Here is a 27882-nt window from a genome sequence, read left to right on the forward strand (position 1 = left end):
CTCAAGTTCGAGCCTTAAGCACACTAGCATCGAGAGCCAAGGCTCCAACTCAAGTTCGAGCCTTAAGGCTGGGGAGAGCCAAGGCTCCAACTCAAGTTCGAGCCTTAAGCACACTAGCATCGAGAGCCAAGGCTCCAACTCAAGTTCGAGCCTTAAGGCTACACTAGCATCGAGAGCCAAGGCTCCAACTCAAGTTCGAGCCTTAAGGCTGGGGAGAGCCAAGGCTCCAACTCAAGTTCGAGCCTTAAGGCTGGCGAGAGCCAAGGCTCCAACTCAAGTTCGAGCCTTAAGGCCGGTGTACACTAGCATCGAGAGCCAAGGCTCCAACTCAAGTTCGAGCCTTAAGGCTGGCGAGAGCCAAGGCTCCAACTCAAGTTCGAGCCTTAAGGCTGGGGAGAGCCAAGGCTCCAACTCAAGTTCGAGCCTTAAGGCCGGTGTACACTAGCATCGAGAGCCAAGGCTCCAACTCAAGTTCGAGCCTTAAGGCCGGTGTACACTAGATTGGAGAACAAAGGCTCCAACTCAAGTTCGAGCCTTAAGGCTGGGGCGGGGTACACTAGCATGGAGAGCAAAGGCTCAAACTCAAGTTCGAGCCTTAAGGCCGGTGCACTAGTATGGAGAACAAAGTCTCAATCTAGGTCGAGCATTAACACATAAGTTCTATGTAGAGGAGGCTCGAACTTAAGGTGGAGTCTATATCCAAGTTGTCGAGTCTATCTTGGATCAGTTTTACAGGTTCTTGACATATGTGAAGATACAAAAGAGAGCAGCAAGAGGTGGAAACCATCTACGACGAGCAACGATCGACAAATGACACACTTAGCGTGCAATCAAGTAAGCGTTTATATTAGTGTAGACAATCAATTAAAGAAGGACTTACTTGCTGAAGTCTCCGATGTTGCACATTCTTGATCTTGACGGATGCTTGAGGTATCCGTGGAAAAGAAACCGCTAGAAACGCAGGGCTGCAGAGATTATTGCTGCGAGAGGTCTGCTCCGGGGTGCGCTTGAAACGCAGGGCAGGATCTGCTCCAAGGTGCGCTTGAAACGCAGGGCTGCAGAGGGCGTGCTTGAAACGCAGCGCTGCAGAGACAGAAGGAGCGGAGAGTATTGCTGCGAGAGATTTGGGCGAGGGTGCGCAGGGTTTTTGTATGGGCGGAACGCGAGGTCGGCCGTTTTTCCTTTCTGCGAGCGAAGGCGGGTGCGCAGGTTTAGTTTGCGAGGTCGGTCGATTCTGTGAGAAGGCGAAAAAGTTTTTCGGTGAGAGAAGGCGAAAAAAGTTTAGGGGTCGGCAGGGAATTTCGGGGTGCGGGCGGAAATCCGTTGGGGGGAATTTCGAATTTGAATTTCCGTTGGGGGGAATTTCGAATTTGAATTCGGGGGGAATTTTTGAATTCGAATTCGGCGGTCGTGGGGGGAAACTTTGAATTTTGAATTTGGGCGCCGGAGGAGGGGGGGCTGGTGCGCGCCGGAGGAAGGGGGGTGTGGGCGGGCCTGTGCGCGCCGGAGGGAGGGGGGCGGGGCTGTGCGCCGACGCCGGGAGAGGAGGAGGGGGGGCTGTGCGCCGAGAGAGAGGAGGAGGAGGGGCTGTGGGCGGGCCTGTGCGCGCCGGAGGAAGGGGGGGGCGGGCTGTACGCCGACGCCGGGAGAGGAGGAGGGAGGGCTGTGGGCGGGCCTGTGCGCCGAGAGAGAGGAGGAGGAGGGGCTGTGGGCGCCGACGGCGGAAGGGGGGGCGGGGCTGTACGCCGACGCCGGGAGAGGAGGAGGGAGGGCTGTGGGCGGGCCTGTGCGCCGAGAGAGAGGAGGAGGAGGGGCTGTGGGCGCCGACGGCGGAAGGGGGGGCGGGCCTGTGCGCCGACGCCAGGAGAGGAGGAGGATGTTGACGGAGGAGCGCCGGGACGGACCGGCAGAAAGGTGTTTCGGTTTCGTGTACGCCGACGCCGGGAGAGGAGGAGGGAGGGCTGTGGGCGGGCCTGTGCGCCGAGAGAGAGGAGGAGGAGGGGCTGTGGGCGCCGACGGCGGAAGGGGGGGCGGGCCTGTGCGCCGACGCCAGGAGAGGAGGAGGATGTTGACGGAGGAGCGCCGGGACGGACCGGCAGAAAGGTGTTTCGGTTTCATCCCCCAAGCCCAAGCCCAAGCCCAAGCCCAAGCCCAGGCCCAGGCCCAGGCCCCAGGTCCCAGGTCTTTTGATAATAGTCACTATCACTTTTGGTTATATACTCATCTTCATCCACACCCCACTTGTTCTATGGGATTAGGCTAGTTTCCCTCTCTATTCCTACTTGCTTGTGTAATAGACAAGGCTCCAACTCAAGTTCGAGCCTTGAGCTTGAGATTTCTTGTTTTCTTCCCTATTTTTCCCATACACCCCACTTATTCTATTGGATTATTCTAGCTTCCCTCTCTATTCTTACTCACTTGTGTAATAGACAAGGCTCCAACTCAAGTTCGAGCCTTGAACTTGACCTTGAACTTGAGATTTTTTGTTTTCTTTCCTATTTTTCTCATACACCCAAATATACTTATAAACTATGCGATTAAAAATTCAACTAAAATCTATATAATGCACAATGGCTCATTCCCCAAGCCCAAGCCCAAGCCCAGGTCCCAGGTCTTTTGATTATAGTTACTTTCACTTTTGGTTAGTTACCCATCTTCACCCACACCCCACTTGTTCTATTGGATTATCCTAGCTTCCCTCTCTATTCTTACTTACATGTGTAATAGACAAGGCTCCAACTCAAGTTCGAGCCTTGAACTTGACCTTGACCTTGAGATTTTTTGTTTTCTTTCCTATTTTTCTCATACACCCAAATATACTTATAAACTATGCGATTAAAAATTCAACTAAAATCTATATAATGCACAATGGCTCATTCCCCAAGCCCAAGCCCAAGCCCAGGTCCCAGGTCTTTTGATTATAGTTACTTTCACTTTTGGTTAGTTACCCATCTTCACCCACACCCCACTTGTTCTATTGGATTATCCTAGCTTCCCTCTCTATTCTTACTTACTTGTGTAATAGACAAGGCTCCAACTCAAGTTCGAGCCTTGAACTTGACCTTGACCTTGAGATTTTTTGTTTTCTTTCCTATTTTTCTCATACACCCAAATATACTTATAAACTATGCGATTAAAAATTTAACTAAAATCTATATAATGCACAATGGCTCATTCCCCAAGCCCAGGTCCCAGGTCCCATGAGTATAGTTACTTTCACTTTTGGTTATATACCCATCTTCACCCACACCCCACTTGTTCTATTGGATTATCCTAGCTTCCCTCTCTATTCTTACTTACTTGTGTAATAGACAAGGCTCCAACTCAAGTTCGAGCCTTGAACTTGACCTTGAACTTGAGATTTTTTATTTTCTTTCCTATTTTTCTCATACACCCAAATATACTTATAAACTATGCGATTAAAAATTCAACTAAAATCTATATAATGCATAATGGCTCATTCCCCAAGCCCAAGCCCAAGCCCACAGGCCCAGGTCCCAGGTCTTTTGATTATAGTTACTTTCACTTTTGGTTATATACCCATCTTCACCCACACCCCACTTGTTCTATTGGATTATCCTAGCTTCCCTCTTAGCAAATTAGCATTGATAGGTGAGATTCAAACTTTGGTTGGAGCCTGAACTCATGTTGAGATTGAATTACATTTATAGTTTTGTGTACTACCACAAAAACATCGCTTCAGTCTTTCTTATTGAGATTTTGATTTTTTCAGGGATTGGAGGGTCTAAAACAAGGTGCTTCAGTGTTTCTCATTGATGGTTCTGCAAGGAAGGCATGCAGGATTATTCATTCTATTGATGCATCTCAAACATGTGGTTTTCAATTCATTGGTGAGACATGTGCAGCAATACATGTTCAACAAAGCTTTGATGACACATTTCTCATTCCATTTGCCACAATGGATGCAAGAACAATGTCTCAAGCAGTTGGAAGCATCATCAAATGGCCATTGGTCAACCTTGTTATGGACAGAGACATTACTAATACCAAAGAGGATAATTTTGCGAAACTTCTTGTTGATCAAGAAGATCACTTTATAGATAGGGAGAGCTGGAAAGAGAAAAGTGTCATCCTCTGGGATGACAACAGATCTACAAAACTTGGCAATGGAGTAGTATTGCTGGTCCACCCATACGAGGCTATAAATTGTAGAGAACTAGGGGAGAGTAGCTTGGGTGTCATTGTAGAAGGATCTTTGCATCCAAGTTCAACTTGTGTTTCAGGTTTGAATTTGGTTAGTTGGCCGATCAGGCAACTCACATTTGAGAATGGTGAACCATTAGTGAAGGACACAGAATCTTCTTCTATTGATGAGGGTATTCAAGATCACTTCATGCAAAAAAATATTGACAGCCTAAACAATTCAAGTGATGAAAAAGAGGATGATGATGTAGAGGGCAATGATGGCAATAGTTCTGATGACAAACACCATGATGCCATGATCACTGACTATGATATCATTGAAGGGACAAATAAGAAAAGGAGCTATGTCCATAGGGTAAGGGTAATGAAAAATTACGATAAAACCCATGGAGCTGGAAAAAAATGTGATGTTGCAAACATTCACAACGTCGCAACCATTGATTGTTGCGAGAACCGATGTTGTCAAATTGGAGATAGATCCAAAATCATGCAAGCTAGGGTACACTTTTGGGGACAGAGCTATAGTACACGATACACATTTGTACTAGATTGCATGGGCATGGCCTATAGACAAGGTCAAGATGACGAGTGCTTTGAGTTCACATTTGATGGGAAGAAGGTTTGTAGTAAAGCATGGTATGTAATGCATGGCATCGGTAAGTCAACGTTCTATAGGCTCAGAAAGAAGTTCTTGAATGGTGCATGTAATGTCAGTCATGGCAACAGTGGGATAATACGGAAGGGCATGACACATGTTGAGATGGCAAAATCAATCATACAGGGCTTCATAGATAATAATGCCGATCAAATGCCACATAGGTCAAGGACAACTATGCATGGAGCCCGCGAGACCCAACGTGTTCTACCAACAATGTACAAACAGGTGGACATATTGCGTGAAGTGAATGACACACTTGTCTCGTTCGAATACCGGCCACTGTCACAACCATCATTCTCAAGATTGTGGAACACAGAGTTCAAGACAGTTAGTTTATCAAAAACCAGCACCTTCTCAAAATGCGACATTTGTACGGCAATCAAGGTCAAGTTGGAATCAACAAAAAATCAAGAGGAGCGTGCCAGATACATGGCACAAAGAAGGGCACACATGTTGAAACAAATGAGTTGTAGAAATCTATACTATGCTTGGAGGAGCTCTTCCGAAATGAACCCAAACAGGTATTTGTGTATTATACATGATAAGATGGACCAAAGCAAGATTGCCATACCACAAATTAAACCAGTTCCTAAATCTCTCAATGGGGTTGAGAGGCTTCCAGTATCCTTAACAGGAATGCTCACTCATGGACATGGACAAACAGCTTATGGTCACTTTGCCTTGGGGTTATGGCCAAGTGATCCCAACTTCACAATTTCATCTCTCTCAAAATGTTTAAGAAACTTAGAAAGAGGAGAGCAACACATGTATGGTGACTTGAGCTCACAAAACTCAGATGCTGAACCACGAACAGATCTTTTTGATTGTGTTTTGTCTACTATGGCCCTGTATCAGCATATGGAAGTACTGAAGGAGAGAAATGCATATTGCAAGCAGAGCATTGAGGATGCAGATGCAGAGACAAAAACAAATGTGGATATAGAGGAAAATTGTTCTTCACATATGCAGTCAGTCTTTCATACTAACACACATGTGCAAGATAGGGGCAATGGAAATGCGTCAAGTTTAATGCCATCAAATTCAAGGACATTTTTTAAGAGATTGCCAAGGACGTTGTTGTTGCAACTTGACAATTGTGGTTCTGAAAATAAGAACCGTTATGTATTTGCCTATCTATCCCTATTGGTTGCACGAGGAGTGTTTGACATGGTGCAGCTTGGTTTTCTTATGGTTGGTCATACTCATGAAGATATTGATGCATTGTTCAGTCGCTTCTCTGAGAAGTTAAGGAAACAAACCATTTTCACATTTCCACATTTGATGAAGATCTTTAATGAGTGTGTTAGCATGCATCCAGCACCCTTTCTCCTACAAAAGGTGGCAGACTTCAAAGGCTTTGTCAAGGGATGCTTACATGATGGAGCCGATAGCTTGATTGGACATTCAAAGCCATTGCAATTCAGGTTTTATATGAGTGATGGAATACCTTTGATGCAATACAAAGTACATCCCAAAAATGTTGATTGGTTACCAGAAAGCGGTATAGAGTTATGGAAGAGAAATGACGAGGGAGGACCCAAGCTTCCTGAAGGTTTTCCAAAAGTATTGCCACCCTTTGAGTATGTTAAGGAAAATGAGAAGGTTGTGGAGGGCTTAAAAAAACATGTCAATTGGTGGAAAGAGCACTTGCAAGAGAAAGGAGACCAAAGTGATTATGCTAAGTGGATCAATCCGGTCCTTGCCTATTGGGAGAATCTTATGCTAAACATGCAAACCCCTAGTGCAAGGGAAGACATTGGATTTTATGACTTTTGGCCAAGGAGTGTATGGGAAAAAGCTGAGCCTCTTAACCTTCAAGTGGAGGATAATGTAGATGAAGGGTTTGATGTAAATGAGGACCATTATTGTGGTCCAATGCGCAACAAACCTGCTGAAGAGTTCAACCCGACTCTTGATGTGTCTAAAGGAGATTTTGCACTTGTACAACCTTGTGATGCAAATTACCCAATATGGTTGGGAGTGACAACAAGTGATGTTGATCAAAACAACAACTCGATAAACTACCTACAAGTTCAGATACAATATTGGGCACCAATTTCAAATAAGAAGAATGCAAGTGATGTGGAGGTTTATAAGGATTGCTGGAACAAGTATTGGCGAGAGAACAGAAATGATCATCAGCGCTGGGAAGATACTAGCTGCATCATTTGGGCATGGAAGCCCAAGGGTGGACGACTTCCAGAGAAAATCAAGATTCCAAAGGCTATAATACTGAAGGCCAAACAGAATCAATTGAATCAACATGTCAGTGCAGTTGAGCAAGAATGATTTGTTAGCATATGGGCAACTAGCTTCGTAATCTTTTAGCAATGTTGTATGAAGCTACCAAACTCATAGTTCGATCATTATTCAGATTGTAAGGCTTTCTTAAGCTTTTAGATTTATGGTTCACCCATTGTTCAAGAATTTTGATTCAATACAGATGGTGATCTTTTTAATTCTATCACCTAGACTTTCTTACAACTTAAAGTTACATTGAATATCCTTTCTTTGTTAAAGTTTCTGTGTTTGATGGTCAACTGCTGGAGGCTATGTGATATAACAAGCTTAATTCCTGGTGTGCATGTGTGTGTGTGTGTGCAGGCAAATTTACATCCCACCACCAACATCATATACACTTGTTACAAATGTACAATAGTATATAAATCATATCGCATTATTCAAATGCTTGTTGAGAACATCCAATAATAAATCTTGCATATCGTATAGTAAACATTGTATTGGATCTAACAACAAAGAATGCTTGTTGAGAACATCCAATAATAAATCTTGCATATCGCACAGTAAACATTGTATTGGATCTAACAAAGAATTGTCCCAAAATTGTGCATATTTCCCAAAATTCCTAAATTTGAGTTACATGCTTGTGATGCGGCTGGAATCAGCATGAAAGGGTACCAAGCAATCCGTCAAGTTATAAAAGATGTATTTCTAGGACAAGGGATCACTGGCACTTTAGTTCCTACACTCAAGGTGGTTCACAATGTCAAGTGTACCAATAATGATGATGTGCAGCGAGCTATAGGACAGTTTTATCACATTGAGGGCACACTAACATTAGACACAGGGTCGATAAGAAAGAAAAACAAGACAACAAGTACATAATTTCACTATGATGTTTACAATAACATCTTTGTTCATATTGAGAGACTACAACAAGCTATGGTGAAGTTCTATGGTCTTTCACCAGAAGGTTTGAACTTGCAATTGCTACTATTCATGTTTTTCAGTATAAAATGAAGACGGTTATTTTGTTTTGGATATTGTAAATTATCATTTATTTGCAGTTTTGGAAAGCACACTTTCATTTGTGCTCAAGCTAGATGCATGCCAAATTGTGAAAGGTCGGAAGCTAGAACGTATGAGCATTACGCTCATGAATGAGGCCATGATATGTGCATGGGAAAAGACTACCAAACCAAGTTTTAGTGTGCAATCTGAGAAAGAGGACTAGTGGCTTGGTGCATTGGAGATACCGAAGGAGACACATGAGGTATTGGCATGGATGTTTTAAATGACTCCCTGAATAATATATGTAATCAAAAAGTAAATTGATGGTCAAATTTTAGATGTAGAAAACATAGGAAAGTTCAAGGTGGATTGGCATCTTGGGGGAGATTTGAAGACAATTAAATGCATGATGGGTTGTGCTCAAGGCACGATATCAAGATGACCTTGTCCATACTACAACCGTCAAAGTTAGTGTGTAAAATAGCATCAAAACAAGCATCAACAATTAAAAGTTTTGGATGGTTTTTTTAATGCAAATTTTGACACACTTATCGATGACAAAACAAATGGATGCACCATTATGCCAACAGTGAAGAGTATATGCATCAACTATACTCAGATTTCACAAAACATACATTTTCATTACTTAAACGAATTTACATATAGTTAGGGTTACAATATATGCTCAACCGGTTGGAGCTGACAAGAAAGTACATAAACCAACCGTCCTATATATAGTGCCTTAAGAAAGGCCGATGGACTCAAGGTTTGGCATTGGTCCTTACAAAAAACGTTCATAACACAAAAAATAGAAAATGGCAAGTGATGCAAAAGTTTATTATGGGTGCAAAGTGTAGAGTGCCTACCATATCAAGACCACATCTATCCAATTGAATTGATACCCTCTCGCTCTGCTCAACTTGCTTGAGGAGGGCATGTGTGTGCCGTCCTTTAAGTCATACCTCACCTCCTAATCATTTACTGTACATCCCACCACTCTTTGCTAGAAGCATAAAAATCAACTATAAATACTTGCTTGCACAAGAAATGCACATATTGTGCAAAAAAAAGAGAGAATGATTACTATTTGTACTTACAAAGTAGGTGTGGGAAGCGTCCCTCCCAAGAAGGGAGATTTTTACACTCCATCCACTTAGTTGGCACCTCCTCCTGTCGGTACTTGTGGGGGTTTGCATTGTACTTCCTACACTCCTCATCCCAAATCCCTTGATGATAATACCAAGGCCTTTCTCCCCCTACCTTCACCCTATGTGTAGTGATATCAATGCACCACTGCTTCATGACATCTACCATGTGGTCTTTGATCCACCTGGGATGGACCTCTTCACGGCATGGGGATAGCCTAAAGTCACTCTTGATCTTTTTGATGATGTGGTCCTTCTTTTCTTGTTCTAGTTTACACCATTTATTCATAAAGTCATGGGTGAAAACTATTTGGCATAAATCACGAATGCCAGTATTCACCTTGTTGCCTACATCGTCGACGAGAACTACATTTCCCTCCACTACTCAGTATTGGTGGTTATGATATGCATTGGATATACATGAGTTAGTGTAGTGTCAATGTGTGTGAGCATGGTGTCCCCTCATAACTAGAAATGGGTGGCCACTCACATGGAGGGGTAGAAGCATCTGTGGCACCACCATGGAAACAACTCAATAAGCACTCCCATCTTCTCAACGACTGCAATTAGTCTAGTGTCAATGTGTGTGAGCATGGTGTCCCCTCATAACTAGAAATGGGTGGCCACTCACATGGAGGGGTAGAAGCATCTGTGGCACCACCATGGCAACAACTCAATAAGCACTCCCATCTCTAGAAATGGGTGCCAGTATTCACCTTGTTGCCTACATCCTCGGGGGGGTCACTATATGTAAAATATCCCTATCGCGTGCATTCAAGGCCTATATTTTAAATCCCTTATTTGTGAATTTTTTAATCTATATAATATCCCCTTTTCTTTATGAATCTGTAATTTTTTTTGAAAAAATTTTAAATCATACCCTTATGTAAATATATTTATGTAAGTTTCATAAATTAAAATTATGCTTCTGTAGAACGCACGTGATATTCACATTTTTTTGTGAGTGACCCCCCGAGCCTACATCGTCGACGAGAACTACATTTCCCTCCACTACTTAGTATTGGTGGTAATGATATGCATTGGATATACATGAGTTAGTGTAGTGTCAATGTGTGTGAGCATGGTGTCCCCTCATAACTAGAAATGGGTGGCCACTCACATGGAGGGGTAGAAGCATCTGTGGCACCACCATGGCAACAACTCAATAAGCACTCCCATCTTCTCTACGACTGCAATTAGTTGAGTAAGCCGTGGGTCGGGGTTCCTATGACCTCTCATCATGGAGTGTCCAGAGCATGACGTGTGGTGGTGGGTTGTGATGGTTGTGCAGAAGTGCTAACCCTTCCCCTAAAGTATGCTCGAGCCTATCCCTTTTCTCGAGGCTCATTTATGTGATGAAATTAAAAAACTTGTCGCGGAACATTGCCTATCGGTAGGCATGGTGGAGATATTGGGTTTATGTGGGTGTGTTGTTTGGTGTGCAATCCATGGTCTACACACACACAAATACAAGTGGTTATGTGCATGATTATGCAAGTGTTTAGTATTTAGGGTTTATGCAATGCATGGCAAAATCATGGGGCATCCTCATGTCCATGTTTACACCATCACTCTAAGGAGAGGAGCATGGTCATGCTTAGATCTCCCTACCGACGAAAGCTTACATCAAGGTAAATTTTAAAAAGCAAGTAGATGCATACACAACTATGAGGACACTTTACTAGAGAGACTTAGAACTGGTTGGAGTCTGAAGGGAGGGCTTGCAGCATGAGAGACCGACAGAGAGAGAGAGAGAGAGAGAGCTTGTGAGAGTAAATCAACAGAAACCCTGCAAAACAAACAGAAACAAATCATGTTAGCAATAGTGAAATCACATGCACACACCCCACACCACACACACACACACACACACCAAAAAAAAAAAAACATCAAAAGCAAGGGCAAGGGGGAAGGGCTATCTACTAGTTGGAGTCTTGAGGGATGGCTTACAGCATGAGAGACCAAGATAAGGCTTGTGAGAGTAAATCAATGGAAACCCTACAAAACAAACACAAACAAAACATGCTAACAACCAACGAAATTATACACATATACCCCACACCACACACACACACACACACACACACACACACAAAATTAGAAGCAAGGGCAAGGGAGAAGGGCTATTTACATTCCATTAGGAAATTTTTGGACCCAAAAAGGGCCTCCTAAGGATTCCTAATTTTAAGGGATTAGAGCTTAAAAAGCTGGGCTTAAGGGAGACAAAGGCTATGATGACCCCTATTTTTTACCTTGCCACACCAACCATACCCCCCTAGTTTCACTTTTTAAAAGGAATATTCTCATACTCTCTCTTACTTTTTAACTTTTCTCATACTTTTTGAATTTTTTATCTTCACCTTTCTTGTCAGTTTGAAATCTCCTTCCTCATTAACTCCCACCATATCTCCCTTCCACATCAGCAAAACATTCTCATATTTAGGTGGGTCCCAAAAAGTGAAAATTTTTCATTTTTCATTTTTTTACATTTTGAGGTGGAAAAACACCACCCAACCAATATGTATGATGAAAATACTTTTTTTCCTCCAAAAATCTTGTAATTCAAGGGTCACATCAGAAGCCAGTACATCCATAACTAACTGTCAGGTCCCCACAACCCCATAAGCATAACTACATCCATGAGATCCCGAAATTGTGGGCACCCCAAAAATTATTATTTTTTAATTTTTCTCATAAATGTAATTTATTGATGAAAAACTCCATGTTAGTATATTTGTATATCAAAAATATCATTTTCTGCTTAGAAAAATGGATTTGTGTTAAACCTCCAACAGCAAAGTTTTAACACTCTCTCTCTCTCTCTCTCTCTCTCTCTCTCTCTCTCTCTCTCTCTCTCTCTCTCTCTCTATGAATATCTCTCTGTTTTAGCTTCTTCCTCTGCTTAGCTATGGAGCCTTTGCAAAAGCTGTGTGTGTAGCCCCTTGTGAAGCTAGAAAACAGAAGGTTAATTTACACATTCGTATTTCTGAAGAGTATGGCAGCTCTAAAAAAACCCATCCTACTGATGCACAATATCTCCAAGCTGATAGGATAGCTAAGGAGAAAAATATAGATCTTTGGGTTGATGGGCATCTCTATCTAATTGACCCTCCATTAAGTGCAAACCCTCCTTTCCCACGATTTATCATCTTTTATGCAATTTGTTTTGGTGAAGGAAAGCTTGGCTTGTTAGGATACTGCAGAAGAGATTGACTACAAGTGGAGCTTGGCAAACCCGTATTCTCCAATCTCAATTGCAAGCATCACAATTCACCCTTTTACAATGTCAAGAAGGACTTAAAACATCATCAGATAAAATGAAAGAGATCCTTGTAGAGAATGTGGAGAAGGATGCAAAGATTCAAAGGCTAGAGGAACTTATCAAACGACTCAAAGCAATGCCAAATGGTGCTCGTGAACACAAAAAGACATTGGTTGGTATAGAATCTCTTGCGTCTAAAGGTGAAGCATGGAAGAAAAGGATTCGTACAACAAAGTAAATAACATAAACTTTCATTATGTACTCAGTAAACAAAATAGTCATGATTTGTGTTTTGCCATGAATTTTCTGCAAGACGTGTGTGGTTCTAGCGAAGAGGGATGGAAGGATTTGGTCAAAGCCATTATGAATACCAAGGATATTCTCTCAATTATTACTGACCCTCATCGTCCTAAAACATGCCAAGCTATTATCAGCAATCTAGTGAGCAAGATTACCACCTCCATCGATTCTTCATTAATTCAACATGCTTGTGATGTGGCTGGAATCAGCATGAAAGGGTACCAAGCAATCCGTCAAGTTGTAAAAGATGCATTTCTAGGACAAGGGATCACTGGCACTTTATTTCCTACACTCAAGGTGGTTCACAATGTCAAGTGTACCAATAATGATGATGTGTAGTGAGCTATAGGACAGTTTTATCACATTGAGGGCACACTAACATTAGACATAGGGTCGATAAGAAAGAAAAACAAGACAACAAGTACATAATTTCACTATGATGTTTACAATAACATCTTTGTTCATATTGAGAGACTACAACAAGCTTACATAATTTCACTATGATGTTTACAATAACATCTTTGTTCATATTGAGAGACTACAATAAGCTATGGTGAAGTTCTATGATCTTTCACCAGAAGGTTAGAACTTGCAATTGCTATTATTCATGTTTTTCAGTATAAAATGAAGACGGTTATTTTGTTTTGAATATTGCAAATTATCATTTATTTGTAGTTTTGGGGAGCACACTTTCATTTGTGCTCAAGCTAGATGCATGCCAAATTGTGAAAGGTCGGAAGCTGGAACATATGAGCATTACACTCATGAATGAGGCCATGATATGTGCATGGGAAAAGACTACCAAACCAAGTTTTAGTGTGCAATCTGAGAAAGAGGACTGGTGGCTTGGTGCATTGGAGATACCGAAGGAGACACATGAGGTATTGACATGGATGTTTGAAAGGACTCCCTGGATAATATATGTAATCAAAAAGTAAATTGATGGTCAAATTTTATATGTAGAAAACATAGGAAAGTTCAAGGTGGATTGGCATCTTGGGGGAGATTTGAAGACAATTAAATGCATGATGGGTTGTGCTCAAGGCGCGACATCAAGATGACCTTGTCCATACTGCAATGCTCAGATTGATATTCCTAGGCAGAAAAAGACAAATGGAAAAGATATGCAAAAGGTTGGTCCTCTTGGGAAGGATGCCTCCAAAGGTCCCAAGAAAGGGAAGAAGCAATAGGAAGATGCAGTAGATCCAACCGAGTCAATTGATGATGAAGATGAGGAACAATCAAATGCAAGATGGGTGGAAGGTGTCATGTGTCCTAATATACTAGGAGAACCAAACATAAATTCAAATTGGAGCCCCATCATTAATTTTCCACTAAAGAATATTCACTTTTGCACAATTCATGCATTCATGAGAATCTTCGATCTCGATTCCTTAAGTGCCATATCGATTATGCATTCACAATGCCCTTGGTAAATTAGAGCATCTTTTGAATTCTCTTGGCTATCATAGCGAAAACATAAAAATTGAAGTGAATAAGCAAGCCTCTGGTATGTCATACCAAAGCTTGCTCAAAAGGTCTTCATGACTGGAGAAAAGGCAAGGAGAGTTTTGGAGAAGCCAGCAAACATAGAGAATTCAAAGAAGACTTGGGGACTTTGAATGTTGCTTCAATAAGTCAAATGAGAAACTGAGAATCACCATCTCATTCTGATGATAAAGTCTATGTTCCTCCGGATCCTTCTCTCTTTTTGTTAAAACCCTAAGATCTCTCTAAATTGTTATGCATAAACATGCATAAATTAGGTATAAACTCATCCACCCGACCACCCCCGAGCCCAAGGGATGCACACATGAATTATAATGAAGTACATCATATCTTTACCTTGATGTCCCATACCATCAAGAGGAATAACTCCAATCCATCAGCATGTAGCTATAGTGTAAAATGGTAGGTGAGTAGTTATGATCCTCTACACAAGAGAACATAACATAACCTAGCCCCTCAAGATAACATCAAGAGACCATAGCCTAAGCCCCCCTTGAGTGTGCCCCATCTCCCTATTATATAGGAGGGCCCTCAAGTGACTCTTGACTCTCCATCTCCCATGTGTGACTCTTGGATGCCTGACCCTAACCTTAACCCTTAAGGTTAGTCCTAACCCATGCTCCACTAGAGCTTGTTCCCATGCTCCCATGCTCACAAGCCTAATGTGGGTTAGCCTCCTAGTATATGCACACATAATGTGCATATAACATACTTCCCCTCTCTCAAAACATTGCACTCTAATAGAGAAAACAGACATGACACAAACATCATACCTAAGTAATTAGATTATTGTGGACCATTTAAGACATCAAAGAGGTCGGGTTTATATATTTTACTATCTACATCTTTGATGTGAAGTGGTTCAAAGTGATATGTAGTGGTGCTCATGCAATTATGAAGAAGCATCCAAATGGTTTCTTTGCAATTGACTCCACAAAGATTTGGAGAGATGAGAAAGATACTTTTGTGCTCCTTGAACATTGTGAGGAAGTATGTACCAATATTTAAATAAAGCAACTTACTTATGGTATATTAAAATGGGCTACTTACTCATTTTTTATGATTTTCTAGGTTATTTTTTAACCCAATCGTATTGATCCAATATGGTGGTATGTGATTCAAATCACCCCGCAATCCACCCACATATTTCAACATGAAGAATTCAAGGAGGAAGTGGATGACAATGTAGTGGATGATGATGATCATGAAACCCATAACAATATGGAGGGTGTAGATCAAAGCGAGCAAGTTGAAGACCAAGACAACATGGAGGAAGGTATACATCAAACAAACAAACAAAGATTAAATAGGGCTCGACAATGGTGATGATGTAGATATAGACCGTGAGATTGAGATGATGGCTTGGATCGACTTTCCATTGATCTCTTACTTGAGCTAGACATTGAACCTGATACTCAAGTAGATTTGCTACAAGACTGGATTGATGAAACATATTAGATACATTTGGGATTATTCAAAAATTATATTGGCCTCCTTATTTTTGGATTTTGCAAGCTATTTATACAAAATGAAGTTGGTTGTGTGTTTTTGTGTGTTGGTGTGTGTTGGTTAGAGAGAGGGGAGAGAGAGAGAGAGAGGTCGAAGGAAGAGGATGTGTGTGCCAATCTTGTAATTTTGCAATCTTGGGCATTCCTTGATGTATTGACCATGCTTAGACTATATATAAAAGACAAAATGAAGGTATGAACCCAAATTGTTGGTACCAGCATCTTTACTAGCGAAACAATATCGCTAAATACGAATGATTTTTTAGTAACATCTAGCAATTTTACCAAGAAAAATATCACTGAATACCAATGATTATTTCATCACTGGTATTTAGCACTAGCGAGATCATCATTTAGCAAAAAACACCAATGAAATGCTAGTATTTTTCGCTAGTAGGCCTCTATTCCCTTGTAGTGCTTTATGTTGACCTATGTGTTGGACACTTCTTCACTTCCACAGAGCCCTGTCTCTCTTAGCCTTCACCCCACCACTCTCCAAACCCCTCTCACATCCACTATGTGCTGACTCTTCTCCCCTCTGCTCCTCCAACACCCTGACACACCCCTACCCTCTCTAATCCTTGTATTAATCAGACCCTTATCACATCAATAGTATCAACATTTTATTTAACTTAATGTGTCAATCACTCTCAATATATGTTTATATTTTTGAATAAAAATCTTTAATAAAATATTATATATGTGTTCTTTTAATGTAAATGTGTATTCTTCATGTTTTACGTAAGATTTCTCCCTCCAAATTTTGAGGTGTAAAGGTGTAAGAACCTCCCCTTATGTTCTTGTAATTATTCCCCTCTCTGAAATAGAAGAAAGATCTTGTTGTACCCTGTTTTGACCTAGAGAGAGAAAATATCTAGAGAGAGATAATACAAAATTGAGATATCTTTGGATATAAAAATCCTCCTAGTTTCTAAATTGGATTCCCTTGAAACAAAAGTTCAAAATGAACTTTCCAATGTGCATTAAGAATTAATTAAAAATGGTATAAGGGACCTTAGTGTATAAGCATCTACATTTTTAGAAATTTTTGGATTATGGTCCAATTGGATTAATCCAAGTGTTGGGATGAGATAAATCCAAAGAATAAAAGAAAATACCCAAAAATGAGTAGATGCTCACATAAGATGAAGAGTTGACTGAGTACAAGGTTTATTATTAAAAATTATGAGATATTACTAAAAAAATGTGATATTTTATAATAATGATGCATTTTTGACACCTTGGTAAGAAGAGGGGAAATCTTGAGGTATGCTCCTCTTTCACATGTGTGGAAGGGTTTTTAATTCAAAAAATTTATGATATTTTTATCTCTCCTCTCTCCTGGATCAAAACAAATCAAAAAGGGAGCCAAACTGGTCTAAATCTTATCCAAATTGAGTCAAACTGAACCTAGAAAATTCTAGAACCCAGTTGGACTTGGTTAGTGACCTCCCTCACCTATAAATAGATCCTCAGTTATTTATAATAAAATATTAGAGCTACACTATGCCAGTATTATATTAAAATAATATTAGAGCTATACTATGCCAGTATTAAAATAATTATATTTTCTATTATCCCTTAAATTTTCCTCTCTCTTGGGAGCTTGGAGCTCTCTCTCTCTACAACAACTCTTGGAGTTGCCCTTATCCTCTTGGTGGACCAACTGATTGGTTAGGGGCTTCACTGCAATTAGAGAATCAAGCCAAACTTGGAGATAAAATCAATTTTTATGATTTTTTTCAATTTCTCTTAATGACTTTCTTCTTCTCAACCCCTCTCAAGCTTGATAAGCTTTCTATATAATTGTTTTAATTAAAATCAAGCTTTCCCTTAAAATCTTAATACTTAATTAAGAGAAAGTTAATCTTTATGCTTATTTGTAATGCTTTCTTTAAGTAAATCTCTCTCTCTAAAAGAATAGCCATCTTTATGACTAAATCCCTTGAAAAAGGATGCTTCTCAATGATAGTCTCTTAATTCAAAGCTAAACTCTAGGCTTGATAAGCTAAAGATGAAGAAAATGGTATTTTTATGATTTTATGTAACAAAATAATGGTTATTTCTTTTAGATTATTTATAAGTAGTTAAAAACTACTTTGAGTGATTCTAAATGAGAAATAGATTATCCTATCAATTTGGGAAAAGAGAAATAATGAAATTAGCTTAATCTAGTGGAATAATCATAATTAAATTCATAGTGTAATTTTAAGCATAAAAGAGGAACTACTATCATATTTTCATTACAAGCTTTTACTCTTTTAAGAAAATTTAAGAATTATCAGTAATAGCAGCAAAGCTATTGTAAAATTTTTAGAAAATAATACATATCTTATTTTTATGCATAATGCTAAAAGAGGACTTCCTACCATATTCTAGGATTTGACATCCTATGCAAAAAGAATGATTTTCATCATATTCATGAGAAATATTTTTTTTGTAATTATGCATAATTAATTGATTATGAGAAAAGAGTAAATTTTGGTAAAAATATTTTTATACAAAGAGGAATTCCCATGATATTTGAGATCCAAGTAATTAAATGGTAAAAGATGAATTTTTGGTAAATTTATTTTTATGCAAAAAGAGAAATTTCCATGATATTTGAGATCCAAGTAATTAAATGGTAAAAGAGGAATTTTTGGCATAATTCAAATTATGGGTATTTATCAAAAGTGGAATTTTGAGTAATAATATTTTTATTGGGAAATATGGGTAGAATTGATTTTTATAAATCCCATGAATCTTTTACTCAAAAAGAAGAATATTGGATATATTTTACTTGAGAAATTTGAGAAATATGAAAATATCCATTGAGAAAACTTGGATATTTCTTATTTAGAAAAGAGAATCTGGAATCCCTGGCAGGATCGAGAATCCAATGAGTAAATGGAAGTTTAGAATTAATTCTCATTAATGAAGCTTAAGGAATGAAAATACAATACTTAATTCTCATTAGTGAAGTTTAGAATTAATTCTCAGTAATGAAGTTTAGAATTAATTCTCATTAATGAAGCTTAAGGAATGAAAATACAATACTTAAATGCTCTTTCTGAGTTTTTACTATTCAATTCTGATAAGGTTTATTTTTCCTTTTTAAACCTTCAACAACACTCTGATACGTAGATTCAATGGGATCGAGAAAAAGTACCTTTAACTAGGCCAAGCAATTGGCAAAAACTTAGAAAGGTCCTATCAGTATCGTAAGTAGAAAACGGTACTAAAAGTGGATGTGATAAGATGTGAATGTGATGTGATAAGATGTAAATGTGATGAGATGTGGATGAGATGTGATGTGATGTAAATGGACGTGGATGTGAATGTGATGAGATATGGACGAGATGTGATGTGATGTGAATGGATGTGGATGTGAATGTGATGCTCAAGATGTGATGGTATGTAAAAGGATGTGGTGCGATGTAAATGGATGTGAATGAGATGTGGTGGTATGTGAAAGGATGTGAATGAGATGTGATGGTATGTGAAAGGATGTGATGCGATGTAAATGGATGAGAATGAGATGTGATGTGATAGATGTGCATGTGAATGAATGAATGGATGCGGATGAATGTGATGAGCTGTGAATGGATGTGGTGTGATATGAATAGATGTGGATGGAATGAATGTGATGTGATGTGAACGAGATGTGATAAGATAAGGATGGATGTGACGAGATGTAGATGAATGTGGGATGTGAATGGGTGTGATGCATGTGAATGGATGTGATGAGATGTGAGTGGATGTGGTGAGATGAAGTGAAATATGAATGTGATGTGAATGGATGTGATGTGATGTGGATCTGGTTATATATGAATGGTTGAGATATAATATGGATAGATGAGATGTGATATGATGTGATGTGAACTTTGGGTAGATGTGAATGGATGTGAAGTGATGTAAATAGATGTGAATGTGATGTGATGATATGTGGATGTGATGTGGATTTGAATAAATGTAGATGGATGTGATGTGATATGAATGGATGAGATGTGATGTGGATATGTTGTGATGTAATGTGATGAGAATAGATGTGGAGAGATGTGATGAGATGTAATATGATGTGATTGGATGGAAATTATAAGCCATGTGAATTGATGTAGAAGAATGTGGTTTAACGAGAAATGATGTAGAACAATGTGGAAAGATGAGAGTTCGTCTTAGAAACTGTATTTATGACCTGTTTTTAAATGATTGTTTTATGTCAAGAATGCTGGGGAAGCATTTTGACCATCTTGTGAATGAGGTCTTGGAGACCTAAGTGATAAAGTTGCAACAGCAGCAGCAGCTGACGGAGAGTCAATGGAGGACGTCTTGCATAGCAAGGTCATCCTCCGAGGTCTTAACCAGCCTCGGTTCAATTTAAATGGTGAGCTTCCGGTACGGTGGATGAGGGACCAAGGAAGCGGTCTATGAGTGAAGCGCTAGGTGACCTGCGAAAGGAGCCTATAGGGTGCTGACCATACGGTGCTCGGGCTCTGGGTTGCCAAAGATACCCACACGTGCGTCGAGGAAGAAAATGAAAAAATGAGTTGGAATTGTTTTCTGAACTCAGGCATGGATCTGGTTGATTGGCCTTGCTGGTCCTCAACAGATGAGTCCATGGCTCTTTTATATGGATCTGTTGGTTGATCTTGCTGATCTTCAACAGAGAGTCCATCTGGATTTTTCTTATGTGATTATATTTCTAAGTACTATGCACTAGGAACTATTGAAAAGGCCCCTGAGCGAACAGGTGTGGTGAGCGTTCTGGTTGCCAATGATGCCATAGGTACACCAATGAAGGAATGATTGGAAATTAGAATTCAAGCTAAATATTTTGGAGGATTATGATTAGTGATACTATGGTCTCATTAAAAGATTATTTTAAAGACAACTGAACCTGTGAAACAGGCAATTTCATATTGGGTGTATAAGTGGTGTGACTATCTTGAAGTTTGCTTGAAGCGCCGACTAGGGGGCCTGGGAACTCTTTTCCCTGGTACCCGGGGCAAAACATAACTAAACTCCTAAATGGATCCTATTACTATAGTGGTTGGGCAGTTGGCTAACCCATGGGATTCAATGGGGTTAGGCTCGACTTAAAATGAGACTCAATTCTGTTAAGTTACGATAGTTGAAGTAAATCCTAGATAACCCTTGTTCTATGGAAAAGAATCAACGGTTGTGCCTCTTTATGAGGAAAAAAGTGTCGGACTCTATGATCCAAGTGCAAGTCTCTTCCTTGATCTAACCATGAAACTTACGGGTTTGGTCGGATCAGTTTGGTTAGTTAAGGCTTTTGACTACGTTAGAATAAAATTATCCCAGAGGAATTGCCCGTGCTTTCTAGGCGAGGGAAGTTTTTTTGGGTTCAAGTTTGGAAGAACTGAGGGATTAGTCTCTTGTCCGGATATCCATGGGCGAGACCCCGAGTGAGAGGCTCTGCCCTACGCAAGAAGTACTACTTTCGCTGCTAGCATCCTAGAATTCGTTGTGCGGACACGGGGCATGGATCTTTCATTTTAGTTTTAGTTTTTTTTTAATGGGGAGGGCGAGGAGGTGCCGAGGGGGAGGTTCGTGGGATGCACCTAAATATATGAAATTAGTTTAGCATGTGAGTTTATTAGAAGGGATTTTTAATTCAAAATTTTAAAGAAAATTTATACAAATATGTTTACAGAAGAGGTTTCTTTAATCGATTATGAAAAAACCCGTAAGTTTATAAAGGAAAAGGGGTCATTTTATTCATGAAAAATTCACAGATAAGGGGTTTTTTAAATACCCTTGAATGCACGTGGTAATAGGGTTTCTTAGTAGTACACCCTCCAATGGGGGAGGACAGAATAAGAGAGAGAGAGAGAGAAGTAGATCTGATCTATTTTTCTCTCTTATATTCTCGTGCAAGCATTGAGCAGTAATGGCAAAGGAGCTTTCCAAAGGCACTATTGCACTCCTCTCCACTGGTCGATGCTTTTAGCATGCTACCACTAAAATTTGATGTGTTTGAGATCTTAGATGGTTCTTTAGTCATGGGCAAAGCTCATTTACACACTTCAAATTACTTAGGCAATGGATTTTTTGACACACTCCAAGGGGAAGGCAATAATTAAAAATTAGTGGCTTTGACCACTAGTGGGGATCATACTTATTCTCCATGGAATCCATCCCTGCACGTGATCCCATGGTTGGTGGGAACTCAAATGCAATATCACCATTATATTGCCTGCGAATCTCTTGGACATTGATAACCTCTTTAACATTTAACAAAATCTTTGTTAATGTGTTTCCGTTCTTCGTGCTCCAAAGGTATCCAAAATGCTCTTACCCTCTCCTCTTGCAAATGTGGATGAGGCTGAGTTTTGTTCTAATCTTGTAGGGGGTTATAAAAATCTATCATGTTTGATTGAGTTGGAAGTCTTTTAGAATGGCTATTGGTTGTGGGCTTGAGATTAACGAAGCATCAACTATTGCGAGGTAATTGCTTGAAAGAGAGACTTCAAGTATATAAAAATTATCCCCCTGATCATTAGAGGTAAGCTCTAGTGGGACATGGAACTTTTGGGTCCCAATATTTACTATTGCTTGCAATCCAGAGAATGACATGTGGGCTACTTATTCTTGTAAGAACTTTGCGCTCACGAGAACTCAACCATTGGTGAAACATAAATTCTTCTTAGAAGATGGAAAGGAGATTCTGAAGCTCATTGTGAAGAGAAGTAAAAAGAATGTCACAACAGGAAGAACAAAGTACACACCAAATGAATAGTGATTAACACCTTGAAATTTTATTGTGTAAGTTATTCCATCATTTGTATTAACAAACTCTTACAACGAAACATGTATATTTACATGTACTTCAACAAAAAAAAAAAAAAATTAAATACATGAAATTAAGACGAATGGATAAGCCACTCCCATGGAGAGGAATCATGGATGAGATCTAAGTATAGAACGTTTGACTACACAATGAATATATACATATGCATCAGATCTTGCACATGATCGATGATAGTGTGATGAGAGGGTGAGAAATGATTGTGTGAGTGAGAAAGAGCCCAATTTTTTGCGTACACTACGGAACAAAAGAGAAAGAGGCAGAGATCTGATCTGTTTCTCTCTCTCCCATGTGTCCCCTCCACAAATTTGTGCTGGCTACAGCATGGCTATAAACGCGGTTACATCTATGGTTATGCATGCAATTATGCTCTCGCAGCTATATGCACAGATGCAACCGCATGCATAGCCATGCAAGAAAATTTTAGAACTCTAAAATTCCTTTGTTATGTGGTTATGGACGCATGTCTACTTGTAATCAATGCGACTTTGCAATTCAGAACAATCATGATAAGTTTTGGTCTCAAAGATTCCAAGAAACTCCTGGAGATTAAAAGAAATTAAGTGGATATGGGCCAATCCACTTTTTGGGTTATGTTTATAAAGGAGACGCCATACCCTTATTTTGAACTTTGCACAATAATATATATATATATATATATATAAGTAGATGAATTTTGGAATATCTTTTATAGGCAATAGGCTATAGTTGATGAATTTTAGAATATCTTATATTTTGAAAAGAGAATGAATTTTGGAATATCTTTTATAGGCTACTGTTTATAATTGCATATCCATTTGTAGGTATGCCTCTTGTCTTTTCCAACATATACTCACGCTCTCTCTCTCTCTCTCTCTCTCTCTCTCTCTCTCTCTCATTTCATTATAATTTCCAACATATATCTTATTGGCTAACTAATGGCTCTTCTATCTCTCTGAAAATTCAGAGCTCCCAAATGACTGCACTAATTAGGGATTTACCTCCATCGATATTTTTTTGTTTTCAATACGGAAAAATCCGATGGATTCAGATTCCTAAAATTTGAGAAGAGAGACCATATATCATCTTTGAGGAGGCACAAAAGGATGAGAACATTGTTGCACATGCCCAACCAAGAGGATGCACTTCCCTCCCCAAAAGCTTGTGGCAAGAGAACATCAACTCTGAGACGTGGGGGGATGCGCACGAGCCTTAGCCTTCCTTGTGTGGGTAGCTACGTGTCATTGTCTTCTAACAGGGTAGAAGATAGACATGGGCGACATCGAGGCCAAGGCGGGCAGTGAGGGGACTTGAATGGAAATTGTACATATAACTCTTGAATGGAAATTGTACATATAACTGGTACCTTTGAAGACCGCATCACGAGAAGTAGCAAGAGGTTGACGACAATAGAGGACAGCAAGAGAGAGATTATTGGAGAGAGAGAGATTATTGGGGACGCAACAAGAGAGGAATTGATGTGGTTATGAGATGAGATGACGGTTATAAAAACTTTCATTAAATAAGGTTGAAGAAATCTAATAATACCTTAGCACTTTTAAGGTTTTCCTATTACGCCTCTTACATAAATTACGAAAAAACATTTCTCCTTCGTTAGTTATCCGCCCCTACTTGATGTTTCATCCTTGTATGCCTCCTTGTCTTTTTTGTAGGTTCAAATTTACGACACACACTCTCGTTTTATAAAATGTACTAGTACTTTTATATTTGATGTTTCATCGTTCATTGCTATAAAACAATCGAAGGCAGGCCTATTATTGCAGAGAACATTTTCGCCTATTGAGAACATCCCTTCAAAAGAAACCAATCATCTTTCCTACGTCGAGCCTCAGTACTTCGAGTATGGATGTTTGTCTCTCGAAGACAGGCCTATCGAGAGCATCCCCTCAAAAGAAACCAATCATCTTTCCTACTACGTCGAGTTTCAAAGAATGGATGTTTGTCTTATCTGACAAGATTATCTTATGTATTCATGCCTACCTAGGAGAAAGCCTTAACGACGGCCTGGATGTTGCTGTGTGATGATCCTCCGGGCTGCAAGCTGCGGTGTGCGGCCTCTCTGAGCTTGCTAGCATTCTTCCGCAGCGTCTTACCCTCCTCGCCTTCCATTGCAGCCCTCACCATCTTCTCCACCTCGCTTCGCTTCGTCGCACAAGGCCATCTTCGGCTTGGAACCTGAGCCCCACCTTCCATTCCTCCACCACAAACTTGGCGTCGAGCCACTGGTCCGCGAAGTAGGGCCAGCAGAGCATGGGGACCCCTGCGGAGATGGCCTCGGTGGTGGAGTTCCATCCACAGTGGGTAAGGAAGCCGCCCACGGAGGGATGGGAGAGCACGCGGAGTTGGGGCGCCCATGACACTATGTAGCCGCGGTCCTTGGTATTTTCTCGGAACTCTTGTGGGATGCTGGAGGCGTCCGCCACGAGGTCTGGGCGAAAGGCCCAAATGAAGCGCTGCCCACTGGCTTCCAGGCCGGCAAGCAGCTCCTCAAATTGCTGCTTGGAGAGGAGCGTGATGCTGCCGAAGGAGATGTAGAGCACGGACTGTGGCGGCTGTTCATCGAGCCACTGCAAGCACTGGTCCTCTTCCTTCCACAGGCTGGTGCTGCTTTCCCCCTCCAATTCCTCGATGAGCGGGCCCACTCCGTAGATGGCGCAGGGCCGTCGCAGGTGGTGGGGCAGGGCTTGGAAGGCCGGGGCCTCGAGCTCCTCAAAGGAGTTGACGACGATGGTGTGGGCGCTCTCGTAGGCTATCCGGCACGCTCGAAGAATGGCAGGGTAGGATTGCTCCGTGTCGTCCACTACATGCTTCATTGATGGCATGTCAGCGTTGCGGAGCGCGGGAAGGCCTGGAAGGTCCTTGCGGAAGAGATCTGCTGGCCTCTCTCGATGGATGCTGGCGTGCATTGCTGCCAAATATATAGAGCCGGCAAATGTCGTGATCAGAGACAATGACGATGTAACTAATTGTGACTGGAGCAACGAAAGGAAATTTTAGCTTACCGTCTTCCAAGGGGATGAGGCCGTTGTGGATGTGGAGCAGGAGGAGGTTCAGGCTTTGGCTGGACGGGAACATAACGATCCTCGGGAGGTTGAACTTGTCAACCACCCTCTGTGCCGGACCGGACATGAAGATGTCGGAGATAACACACGTGACAGGGGGGCCTTCCTTGTTGATGTGCTCCACCAGCTGCGCGATGGGACCACTCAACCCCTGCATCGCCTCGAGGAAGTCCGCCATACTCATCCGGAAATCATTGGCCAGGTCCACCCCCTCGACAGGTATGCTAGCTCGGCGTATATTGCTGGGCGGCGGCGCTTGCTTTTCATCTACGTGCTTGGCAGGCGGGTGCGGCTCCTCCTCCAGCTGGACGATGCGCTGGTGGATGGGGTCGATGTTCACGAAGGTGATGAGGAAACCATGGGAGGCCAGCGTCTTGCAAAAGCGCATGAGCGGGTTGATATGGCCTTGGGCGGGCAAGGGGATGGCTACTGCGTGCGGCTTAGTTGAGTGAGCGGCGGCGGCGGCGGCGGCCATTCTGGAATACAATGATAGGGAACTGGCTGGCTAAGGTAAAGTAGACAGTGATGAGTTATTGCTGCAGATCGAGGAGAGGAACTGTGATTTTATAAGCGAGGGCAGTCTCCGGTCTCTACTACTCCATCACGAGAGAAGGGAATCTATAATTTCTTAATCGTTTCGAACGTCTTTCTTCATCGTTTGCACTCTACTTCTGTCGTCAGGCCCTTCATCACACTAACGCATCTCCCACGCAAAGCGACCCTTGCTTGCTAGCGCGACTCGGTCAAATGGAAAAGGCTTGTGGCTTTTGCGACATGAGATATTTAGTGGGAAAGTGGATTACTCCATCGGCTTACAAAGATATCATATATTTAGTGGGAGAGTAGATTACTCCATCAGCTCATAACCCACCCGGCTCCCGTGATGGGACCTAACCGTTCTACCACTAGACTACTCGCCCCTGGCCCTTCAAGCCTTCACTTCCAACAAAAGGCTTCACTTCTTTAAGCAAGCCTTCACTTCCAAAAGGGTTGATGTGTTACTTTTAAGAAAACATATCTCTCTCTCAACCTTTGAGCGCTGGTTCCTTGAGCTCGCTCACACTTATTTTTGGGTGCACACAATGCACATTCTTACGCTTGTGCACACACTCTCTCCCTAAGTCTCATCTCTATGAAAACCTTATAGAAGGTTTGTACCTTGAGCTCGTATTCACTACAAGGGATCGGGCTCATACCCGCGCTCCTAGCCGCGGGCTCATACCCGCGCTCCTAGCCGCTAAAAATGACTTGTGAAAAAAAGTAGCGGGTCCGTGTATCAGCGCGTGTATAATCGCGGCCAGAGACATGCGTGTAAAAGCGCGTGTATAGTACTTTTCAGATGTGCTAATACACGAGCGTATACACGCGTTTTGTCAGTACAGCTGCGCTTAGACGCGCTGATAAAAGCGTCTATACACGCGTTTAGTGAGTTTAGCTGCACTTATACATGCGTATTTGGTAGATTTGACGCATCTATACACGGGTTTTTTTACAGATTATCCGCGTATATACACGCGAGATTTTGCAGAGTTGACGCGTTTATACATGCAAACAGAGTTTTAAAAAAATCCAGAGAGTGCTATTTGGTACCTGAATGCTGTTCCAACATTCCAGCACCCAATAACACTCTCTGGATTTTTTTTTTTGGTGCATTGGACCATCCACGACGAGGAAGATATCCCACAACGAAGATTAAGACAAGAACGACATGAATGCATACATTGTCAATACACGATTCAAGATAGACATGAATGCAATACTATCGATTCACGATTCAATATTACTATCAAAATTTTATGTGTACACATATATACAAGGGAGTCCATATATCGAAGTAGCCCATGGCTTCAGTTACAAAAATATATATACAACCACATCCTCAATATGGAATGTGATACTATAAGTCTGAGTACTACTCAGACCCAGATGATGACTCAGTGCTCCCTCCATGCTCAAATGAGCTCACATCGGTCGGAATGTCCGATGAGTAGTGCTCACGTCCACCCTCTGCAGTGGCGACGGATGGATCATCATCAGCAGCTTGTGCCTGTTCAAGTAATATATAGTATATAAGTATATATATATATGTAGTTCAATAAACCAAAATCATTCTTTTAGAGTTTTCAAGTACCTGTCGACCGTATGGTCTTTTTTTAGGGTTACAATATATGCCCAACCGGTTGGAGCTAACAAAAAAGTACATAAACC

At 41.1% G+C, this 27882-nt stretch overlaps 1 pseudogene; it reads right to left on the reverse strand.

Annotated features, from left to right (window-relative positions):
- Positions 1-24538: 24538 nt before the first annotated feature.
- LOC147641222 (UDP-glycosyltransferase 85A1-like) lies at positions 24539-26202 on the reverse strand (annotated as a pseudogene).
- Positions 26203-27882: the final 1680 nt, after the last annotated feature.

Source organism: Cibotium barometz, chromosome 2, assembly GCF_041138505.1.
Source record: "Cibotium barometz isolate CiBa-2024 chromosome 2, ASM4113850v1, whole genome shotgun sequence".
Lineage (NCBI taxonomy): Eukaryota > Viridiplantae > Streptophyta > Polypodiopsida > Cyatheales > Cibotiaceae > Cibotium > Cibotium barometz.